The 11,028-nt window shown below is 40.7% G+C and overlaps 1 protein-coding gene across 1 annotated transcript in view; it reads right to left on the bottom strand.

Moving 5' to 3' along the window:
* Octalpha2r (alpha2-adrenergic-like octopamine receptor) overlaps nucleotides 1-11,028 on the bottom strand; it is a 94,954-nt gene that overhangs the window by 78,809 nt on the left and 5,117 nt on the right. The gene's annotated exons all lie outside the window — the stretch shown is intronic.

Genomic DNA, 11,028 nt, shown 5'->3' with positions numbered 1-11,028 from the left:
GGTAACTATGAGACTGAAAAAGGATGGCATCATTCGAGAATCAAAGCGCAGGATATAGCGAGCAGGAGCTCTCGGCTCCCCGGCGAAATATTTACCGTTGGCAATTCGAGACTTAGATTCGGCAAATAAGTAAAAGAAAATTTCTTCCTAAAGAAAACGGCGGGGAGATTGTAGCCGCGAGCGAATTCTTTCAAGACTGCGCAGTCTGTTGATTCGGCGACAAGTCTTGACGATCAAGGGCAGCTTGGTCGTAAAACTGGGGAAAACTTTTCAAAGACCGCGATATTGAGTGTTACCGCCGTCCACTCGCGCTTTAAAAAGACCGTATCGAGCGCGCGGAAAGAATGCCGTGGCGTAATTTATAATCGGATTTACATTTTTATCTCGAACGCACTTGAAAGGGTATTCTCCCTGGAGAGGAGCTGGTTTGGTCGGTGGGATTTTCTAATATTTTTCTATATCTCGGCGGCGGGTGGGTGGGACGCTCCTCGGAACTTTTGTACGGCGGGGATTATTTTCCGACGTAGAATGCAGCGAGATTACGTGATTACTGAAAACGCTGCGTCATTAGCTGAGTACCATTTCTACCGACCAGCACGCAGGTATGCCTAATTCGTTTAAGTAAATAACTGTGAGTGAAACTCGAGGCTAATGAGAAAAGTTAGAAATGCCGCGGGAAGGTGGTATCTAACAATATTTTGCGTAAATTAAACTCTCAGCTTTCTCCCCGATATAAACTACTGCCTTGAGGAAGTGTGTAAGTGGCGTAACGTGGACGCAATTTAACTTTAACAAGCACATTGAATAAATAATTAGATCTGGATGCGTAATTAAAGCCGGCCGGCTCGTCGCGCGTGGAATATATCCGCGATTTCAGGCGTTTGTTTAAATTTTAATTAAGCGCTCGATTAGCCAGCCGCGTATCAATGGTTGTTAATTATTGCACGGTTAATTGGCGATCTGAACGATAATTTTGGTTCTTGAACGATAAATACAAGCTGTACCCATTTTATCCGCGATTAAATAGGGAAGTTAATAAATTATAAAAAATGGAAATTCAATACTTGGGGAGGGAAGGTGGCGAGGGTATATTAGAACGTTGGCTGAAAATAAACGGGCACCGTCGTGTACTTTTTCCTCCCCTCGTCGCTTTGTCTCGCGTCGTCTTTCCTTCGCCGTCGTTCCTCCGCGACGTTCATATCGAATTCGATCGACTATGTCAGATCTGCATAATTGATGGGCTTTTACCTAGTTATTTCCGTTCAGCCGTTCGTGGTGTCGTAACGCCTGATAATCAGTCTTTTGCATTCTTAAAGCCTCGGTTGAGTGGCTCCTCGCCTCGAATTCCTAGCTCGGCATGTGATCCGCACCTTGAATAGGGCCACTCGCTGCTTTCTAACATTCGACGAGAAGAGTTTCCGACGCATTACGATTCCACGAGAGCGGAGTACGAATCTAGAGCGATATCACTCTTCTCTTCTAAATTTGTAACCAGCTATTAGCGTTATCTTTCTACGTTTCCTCTTCCCTTTTTTTTTTTTTCTCCTTGCGCCTCTCTACTTCGGACGATATTTATTTAATAGTAAAAATATCGTTCCGAAGATGTAGCTTGTTGAACGAAACGCGTGTTCCCTCCGTTACGTAGCGAGTTAATAAAAATAAGAAGATTGTTTTTGCAGACGGTATAACAAAGATGAATATTAGAAATTAACGTGAAAACGTACTTACGATCCATTACGCCGCGAGGAACTCGCGATAAAAATATGGTAAGTGCAAAGTGATGTACAAAATATTTTTTTTCGACCTTACGATGTTTCGAATATAATTAAAATAACCAGCAGCGGCAACAAAACGAGACTAAAAAAATCTACGAAAAAAATTGCAAGCCGGCCGTTCCTCGATCTGCTGCCTGTATTAAAAAAAAAACGAAAATAAAACAAAACAAAAAAATTACCGAAGAAATTCAACACACGCGCTCTAATTCTTACTCTTCTAGTACACTTCTGTTTGCAATAAAAATATGCCACGTACGATTGCGTATGCGCGTTGAAAAATAATAGACATAAAATTTTAAAATAATAGAAATTAAATTTAAAACAACAGATAAAATTGATTGTTTATAAAACAAGCTGGCGGTGATTAAAAAATAAAACGGAGGAATCTTAGCTATTTGCCCGCGACGTATACGCGATCGCCGAGATCTTACCGGCACGAGTACACCGTTAGCCCAGAAGTATGATTGCGAAATAAAAAGCGGCGGAATGATCGCGCACGGTCGAAACTCTACCGCGAACCGCTACGCGCACTCGTAGAATACAACGGAGCGTTGAATCTCGTAAAAGCTCAGAATCCCGGTTTTCTCGGTTGCTTCACCCCGCTTGCCCTCCCCTTCGGGCTATTTTCTTCCATTAGTTCACCGCCATATACACCCCACCTGCCTTGCGCAAATCTGAATCCATAATGTAATCCACTCGGTGGAAGCAACGGCGATTTCTCGCGCGACTAATAACGCACCTCCTTTCGCGCGCAATATCGTGTCTCGATTACTGGCTGCCACTTATACTTTCGTGTTTCACGCGCGGCAGCTATTAATCTATCTATCGTTCCTTCCCCGCTTAAGCGGGGCTCCTTGCGAACTCTTTCTCGGCCGCCACCGCCGCTCGATACATCCCGCCAATCGCTCGGTAAACGCGCGCCGGTGCGCCCGATGAACTCACGTGAAGCGGAAGCCCACGGGCCACCGCTCCGTCCCTTGCAGCACGCAAGATCGCTGCCACCCGGATATCGTCTGCACGCGGATACCGGCACGAACGTACGGAATTTTAGAGCGCATCGCCGCGTAGTCGGCCGACGAACGCAATACAAGGAGAGAGACACGACGAACTGGGACGGGCGTGATCTTATTAAAAAACATCCCCCTACGTCGGATGAGACGCGGCCGCTCGGTGAGAGAAAAGCCGGTCACCTCGCGCCACCGATCCCAGGACAGAGATGCCGAATGCCTCTTGTCCTGGAAATTTTTTAATAAAGCACGCCGCGGCGATATGACGCGGGGCGTCTTCACCGTCCGCGTACCAAAGAACACGATGAGCCGTGCGTCACCGCGAATTACTCCGGAATTGCTTACGAGTCGCGACGCCGCGCCGTGAAATGCATCCCCGGCGGTGAATGACGGTCGAGAAAGCTTAAAGCCGTTGTCAACGTCGCCGTGACGTTGACGCCCGCGGATTTCCACAGGGGGAAAACTAATGTTTTCTGTCTCATTGCGTTTGTACAGATTTCACGTGAGCGCTGCGCGTCGCCCGAGCTCTAAATCCGGCCCCGGGATACTTCCCCGACCGCGACGATACCCAAAATCGATAATTTATCGCTCCGCGAAAAATGCGCGTTTGTTTTCGATGGAACGCGGCCGGACACTCGTCGCGCGCCGAAGCGTTTGGTTAAATGGCATTTTTGTTCTAATCACCTCCTATAGAAAGTAAAAGCAATTAAATTAGCGGTAGCAGTCACCGGTCACTTAACACGTATTGTCCCCCGTATTAAACGGTGCTGAGGGTGACTCGACGACGTAAATGCGTGGGGCGTTAAATGCAGTATGCGGCACAATAATTACTTTGTTCTTAAACAAATATATCTTTTGTGTTTTCATTCGGGGCATATTGAAGAATAGAAACTTCGCGTGAACTAGGAAGTTATGAAGTCTTCATCATTTATGGAAGTAGATTAAAACTTTTAAGTTTACCGACGTAATCAGGATGACTACTTGAGCATACTCGTACTCCAGTCGACAAGACTGAAGAGGGCTCTTGAAAATTCGAAAACTTATTCGAGAGCATAAGTATCAGCGATTTACTCTTGTAACAGCGTGGAAAAAAAAAATATATAGATCAGACAAATATTAAACGACTATTTCCCTCTTTTTTTTTTTTTCTTCTTCTCATGAAACAGACAATAAATTAAAGCCTGTCTGTAGTAAACGAAACTTATCGTTATTCTTGCATAATCTAATTTGCATTCGAGTAATGTATCGTTATTCGGCATTTTTATCAAGTCGATTATATCATCGTTAAAATAACGAAAGAGGTCGGAGCTTAATCCCGATTGCAATAAGATACTGCGGAAAAGTTTTTAACGCGTTAGGGTTTTCTCTGGCATGCGAGCCTTATAGCCCGAAGCAACGCAATGTTATATCTACTTCATTATAATAAGCTAAAAATTAATTACAAACACCGTCTAAAAAAAGAAAAAAAAGAAGAATAAAAAAAAGACCGCATGTTAGCCGCATGAATTTTCGCAAAGTAAGGTAGACATTTTTGTAAATATTACGAAATTAATTTAATTCAACGTGCAGCATAGATGAAAATTTTGTGATCCAATATTTTTTTCCATATAAAAATGGAGATTTAATCTTCAATGTTTTCGCAATTATTCATAATCGCAATCTAGTTCATTAACATTAATAAGTACGAGCATTATAAAGAGTAGCAAAATAAAAAGGAAAAAAAAATTGAGTTTAAACAAATCTAACATATTAAAAATTTATTTACATAAATTTAAATAATCGTGATAAGTTTGCGAGGCCGACGAAAACGACGCTAACACACACCTGATATAAAATACAGAGCAAACATGATAATTTAAAAAGTACCACGCGTTAAACCTTTTTATTTAAAGAAAAAAAAAAGAGAAAAAAAAAAGAAAGGAGTAGCGCGAACATAAATCCATGTGCCGTTACGCTCGTATATTACTTTTATACTCGGGCGCCGTCAAAAGAGAGTAAGCGCGAACAAAAGGGAAAACGGAAAAACGCGTAAAGCGAAATGCGTGCCGGCAAAGGAATCTTAAGCGGGAAGGGGAAAAAAAAAGGAAATACGCACGTAGATTAATCAGTCGTTTGATTGTAACGTTTCGCCAAATGAATTAGCCTCCAGTTTACCTTTTCGTGCTTGCAATCGGAGTTTTCTCCGATCTGATTCTTTTTCAAGCTGCGGCCGGCTTTCAATATCAACTCCCGACTTGATTGGCGCTCTTTAGCCTTTTGATCGTTCGTACTTTGCCCACGACAAAGGTGGCTGTCCGCATGTTCTCGCCCTGACGTATGGGCTGACTCGACCTCGATTTCACTACTGGCACTCACTGACGGTCATGCAGTACGGACTTAATATGGCAATACGTGGCGGCGTATCGATTTAATTTTCAGAGCAAACCGCGTGCTGATTGCCTCGTGAAATTTAATGCCGTCTGTCGGCGCTCCAAATTCAAAACCATGGAATATATATATATATATATAAAAAGAAGTTCGAATGTGTTGTAAAGCGTGCAACATTGTGTAACGCGCGGCTATTCGACGATATTTTGCACTCAGCTAGCAACATCTGCTCGTGTGTGTTAGTAGTAAATTTTTGTACTTTGTTATAAAGTATACATATTTCAATCACGGCTTGATACCGCAAGTTGTAACGTACGGTAATTACCGCTATTACTTTTTCAATTAGTTTATTTAATAAAAGCGCGGAATATCTTTGGGTTCTAGGTAACATTAGACCGCGTTTAAATATAACGGTGAAACGAACGGAAAAATAACGCCCGCACGGATAATATAGAAATAACTGTGTCACAAATAATAAAAGAGCGTGTTCCGTATTCCGTAGTAGAGCGGAGCGAAATATTGGCGAAACTAAACAGCGAATGCGCCGCCACTCTTCATTATTCCTGGTACATCTCGCTGCGACACGCCTCTCGCGCCCCCGAATTGAAGTCCGAGATATTTCGATTAACGCTATCGCTCGGCGCAATTACCCCGGCGATTCGCAGCCGAGAGTCGCTTCTTCTAACGACGGGCGGAGTTCGTCGGACGTCGATTTTAACCGACCCTCTATAATTTACAGGAAAACCGCGTAATGTACGCCGAGAGACCGGTCCCTGATTTCAAATGATCGAGCATTCCGCATTCCGTTTGCTGAGAAATTAACGGCGAGTAATCAATTCCCACGTACGAAGCTAATCACGACAACAGTTTATTTTCAACCCGTTACCGCGAGTTAACAAATATATATAGTTTACGCGTTACGTTAAAATAGCGCAGGCGATTAAAAAAACAACGAAATCTCACGCGATTTACGCGCCAAGATTCCATTATTTCTTCTTTAGGCCGGTAAATTCAAGACTTGTATCGTCTAACGAAACTGGCTTACGTCCAAACTGCGGATTATACGTGGAATATTTATTTCAAAGAATTATTGCGTTTGCGTGCCTCGCCGCCGCTTTTATTTTGTCGTACTCTGAATTACGCGGAGTAAATAAAGATAAACGAAATAAAAAGTTCGCGGAACCCTCCCAGCGCTGTGTTAATTTAACGCTTAGAACACGCCGGGCAATTAGACTAAGCAGTTTCGTGATTTACCTCGGAAAAAGATTTCACGCGTCGTTAGCACTTTATCAAGATACCAGCCGGCGGGACACGGCGACCAATTAAAAGTGTTTAATGAAGCATCGGTAACATACTATTCATAATGAGGGAAAGCCGAGAGAGGGAAAAGAAAAAAAAAAAAAAAAAATCAAAGAAAAAAAAAAGAAATTGATCCTTTTAATCGAATTGAAAACTGAATACGCTGTAACGAAGATACAACCGGCGCAAAAGAATCGAATCGGGTCACGGCCTCGGAATTTTACTTCTCCGCTCTCTTCATTTTCCCGAGCAGGCAGCTAGGTTTTCGGCTAATGCCAGAAAATTTTCAAGTGCATTTCAAAATAAACAAATCATGTTTAAAATGTCGTCTTGCGCGCCCCCGGAGCTTTGTTAATATCACCGAAACGAACGATTCGGATTTTGCGCCAACTATTCCACGTCCCACGCGCGATTCTTTTTGTAATTGCGCGAAGCCACCGCGAGCTTTTGCACGTTCAAGTGCCAAACAATGACTTAACGTATTTTATCATTCGGTTTACTGCTTCGCGACTCCGCGGAAGAATATTATTCGCGCAATTTAGAGCGAAAAACATTTTCTACGCGTTCGTTTAGCAAGGGATTATGGAAGACTGTGATTCAATGATCGTAAACGTAAATAAGTTAGTGAAATGCAAATTTATGTACGAATGTCCATCGACTTTTATTCTTTTCGACACGTACGTAAGAGAAAACGCTAATTACGCGGCGCAAATAGTTTATGCGTTTCGCGGTTAACATGTAGGACATACTTTATGAGCCAAGATAGCGAGCTGCATATGTTTATGCGGAATGCATTTGGGAGTGATTCTCGCAATTGCTCTTTTGGGAAGTAACGCAATCCCGAGGTACGAACATTCGGTTTCGCGCATCTCTCGAATTCCATGAAAGTTTTATAAAGCAACGTCATGAGCGGAACGGTATTGGCATGGCGAGGAACGCAGATACAATAGAAGAGAATCTGTATCCTATCGACAATCTGAGGAATTTTGAGAAGTGTTCCACAAAATGCGGCGTGTCGCATAGCGAGTTATTTGTAAGCGTTTCTAATCGCGTTCACCATTTTCTCAGTCACTTCTCGTCATTGTTTGCTCGCGGAAAGTGAAAGATAAATCTTTTAGCGCCCCTCTTTCTCCTAAAAAAAAAAATCGTACACGTAATTTGCTTTAAAACTTTATTTAAAATAAAATCCCTGAAAATTTAGACGCTTCAAGCAATCTTAAGAATAATGTACAACATTCATGCGTATATCCTTTGAACTTTTAGAGCTGATAAAATGTCAAATAGCTATAGGTCGTCACACACGAATGACGATTAGATTCCTATAAGACTTTGCACGATCTTCTGGATAATTTCATATTTAATAATAGGCGCCTCTTTATCAGCAAGACGGAATAAATTTGTATGGGCGTTATATTTCTAGATTTATTCGCCTCGTGTAATACTAGACAATTTTTAGTACCACCCGACGTCATAATAATTTCTATAACCAAACACGAAAATTAATAGTATTTGGGGAGGGAAAAAAAAAAAAAATTACAATTACATGACAATCGAGATATATCCATTTAAAACTTTCGTAATAATTTCCGCTTTCTTGAGCTGTTCAACTTTTCATCGAGGCGCTCCTTTTACGTAATAAACGACAAATCGAGATGTACTTATTTCTTGGATAATTAAAATGTAACGGCATACACGGGAAAAATAATTGCGGCATTTATTCATCAAAGGATATTTAAATAGATATTAATTCCACGTAGAAAAATTATTACAATAATAGTGGCAGCGCCGTCGTCACTGTGATATTCTCTCGAAAAATGTTTCGTTTCGTTTTATACGATAACACAAAGCGTTTCGCGTGGTAACGGCGCAGAAGTAAAGCGAAATCGAAAGATTTTCTAATCAATTAATGCATCTTCGTATTACGCGCGCACGTATTACATCCGCGCAGGTAAAATGTATGTTAAAAAAAAAAGCAACAATGGCGCAATTCGATTTTGAGTTTGCAAAGCAACGCGGCATTCTTGCACGGTCGTAAAAAGTTAGGAGAATCCATTTAGTGATTGATTTCGCGAGTCTCTGCTTCTAAATACGAATAAACTTGCCTGCAAATGGAGTTAACCGCGTAAATCACTTCGTAGATATGCTTACGATCCGAAAAATTACGTAGACAGTTTCAATAATTACAAGTCTTTTAATTGCGATGTCGCTTGTTTCGCGTAGAGAGCGTTACGCAACATTGCAGAAAGAAACCAATTATAATTTTAAAATACAACATAAAAGTAAAACTCTTTTTTTTTTCTTTTTCTTTTTCTCCTGCTGCTTCGCGATACCGCCGAGTAAAAGCCACATACTAAACACGCCGTCACTTATTAGAGATAATTACTATTCCATTGTAAACGGTAGCTTACACTCCGTTGCACGTTGTTCCATCGTAGCGAAGCTGCTAAACTAATCGCATTAAAAGACAAGAGTGAGAACTACTTCCTTCCTGAACGTATTCCGTCCAACTCCCTCCCTCCCCGCCTACCCGCGTACTTTCCCTAACAAATGCAGATACTTCGGAGGGTGCTATAAACTTTGCAAAACGTTTTATAAGTGCTCGCGTTCCGGGTGTAGAATATGTCAGAAACAGAACTTAGAATTAATGATTATATCTTGGCGCGCTTAATTTTTTTTTTTTTAGTAATTTTCGACGTTACTTATAGATGCGAGTTATTAGAAAGTAATTGAAATACGGAGAATAATTTACTCGGCGATATTTATGAGCACTGCTCAAAATACTTAGTAAATTTAGCGAGCCTGTACTTATCAATTTATCTTCGCCGAAGGTACGACGAAAAATCGATTTTAATTTTATCATCTATGACGGGAAAAACCATCCGATTACTTTTCCGGAATAGTCCGTATAACGAAACCTCGTTTAATGCGAGACGAAGTGTATTATTTCCTTAGCAATCGTGCTAAGCTTCGTGAAATAAAGATAAGCGGGCAACAGTGAAGAAGACAAATCACGCTTTTCATTCGTTCTTGTTAATAGCTAAAGAAGCGTCAATCTAATCGCATTAAAAGATTAAACCGCGATGATTGCGATTGCGGCTGCCCGACTCTCCCGTTCCAGTCGCGCGGTGCTTGTCGCTCTTCCATTTGTCACCGGCCAGAAAAATCCAACGGTAATATCGTCGGTCGGAAGGGCCTCATGTCGCGTCTTTCGTTGAATGGATGAGAAAAAAAAAGGATGAAAAAGAAAAAGAAATCGTGGAACAAGATTGTCAGATCTATAATGGTGTGTATAGTACAACATAATACCGCAAAAAAAAAAAAAAAAGAAAAGATAGAACGGTAGAGTACAATTTAATAAATGTTCACCGAAATAACTTCTTGAATAGAAGTATAAAAAAAAAGTCTGCGAATAATTAAAAAGTAACAACTAATAAATAGAGAGAAAAAAAATTTCTTTAATTAGTAAAAAAAAAAACTTTGAAAGATTAAATTAAATTTCGCGATCGTTTATTTCTCTTTCGTTAAAAGGAAAACTAATTTAGAGCCGCGGATACTACAGGCAACAAGATACATTTGCGATAGATCGTCAATCTATGAGCAAAATATCGACTTTAATTCTTCTTTTTTTCTTCTTTTTCTTTTTGTAACGTCGACGTATTCAAGATCTTCATTCATCGCTTGTCATCGTATCTTCCTGACAGGCACGATTTTCGTGCACGTAATCACAACTCGTCACGATATGTTGCTGCCATTCAAATTATACTCTTTATTCACATGATTGAATTTAGACTTTGCTATTTTTCATATCGCTATTGTCCCATCAATTATTACATGATATACATGTAATGTATTCCGCTAATATATTGCGATAATAATTTTTAATGCGACGTTTTTTACTTGAAATGCGTAAACTCTTGAATTTCAGTTAATAGTTCGTCATTAATATGCAGGTAATACAGTTTAATGAGGAAAGTACGCAATCAGTTTACGACCTGCCGTTATTAAACACGGAGTGTATTTTGCGCAGATATAAAAACAGCAAATGCGTGCTGCGCACATGAAACGTACACGCATATTCTCCCTCTCTCTTTTTCTCCCTTTTTCGTTTGCAAGACGCTGCATAATCCATCGCAGCAATTCGTGTAGCAAGCAAGTTTTGCTACTATACGCCGTAGGAATGTATGGCTCAATTATACCCGCTAATTAGTTCCGTTAGAAGTTTAAGGGTGCATTCAATCATGCGCCAGCGTGTGCAATTATAATAGCGCCGAAAGCACTTTTTATCATCTCGTACATTATGTATTTTCCGTAAGTAAGAAGCCGCAATATAAATGGCCCGAAAAACGGCCATTCGTACCACAATTTTTTATTTCTCCGGGGAATAAGAAAAATTTTCACAAATTTATAGGAAACATTCATACGTCCCGGAATTATTTAATAATTTCAATAAAACAGTCCGCCGTAATATTTCACGTCGTTGACAATCATTTATACGGTCGCGACTGATTTTTTTATTACAATAGAATTTCGAGGACCGTGGGGGGAAAGCGTTTCGTAAAACGTCCGATGTCTGGTTTACG

Source organism: Cardiocondyla obscurior, linkage group LG19 (assembly GCF_019399895.1).
Source record: "Cardiocondyla obscurior isolate alpha-2009 linkage group LG19, Cobs3.1, whole genome shotgun sequence".
Classification (NCBI taxonomy): domain Eukaryota; kingdom Metazoa; phylum Arthropoda; class Insecta; order Hymenoptera; family Formicidae; genus Cardiocondyla; species Cardiocondyla obscurior.
The sequence above is the reverse complement of the archived record's forward strand: the minus strand, read 5'-3'. Positions and strand labels throughout refer to the sequence as shown.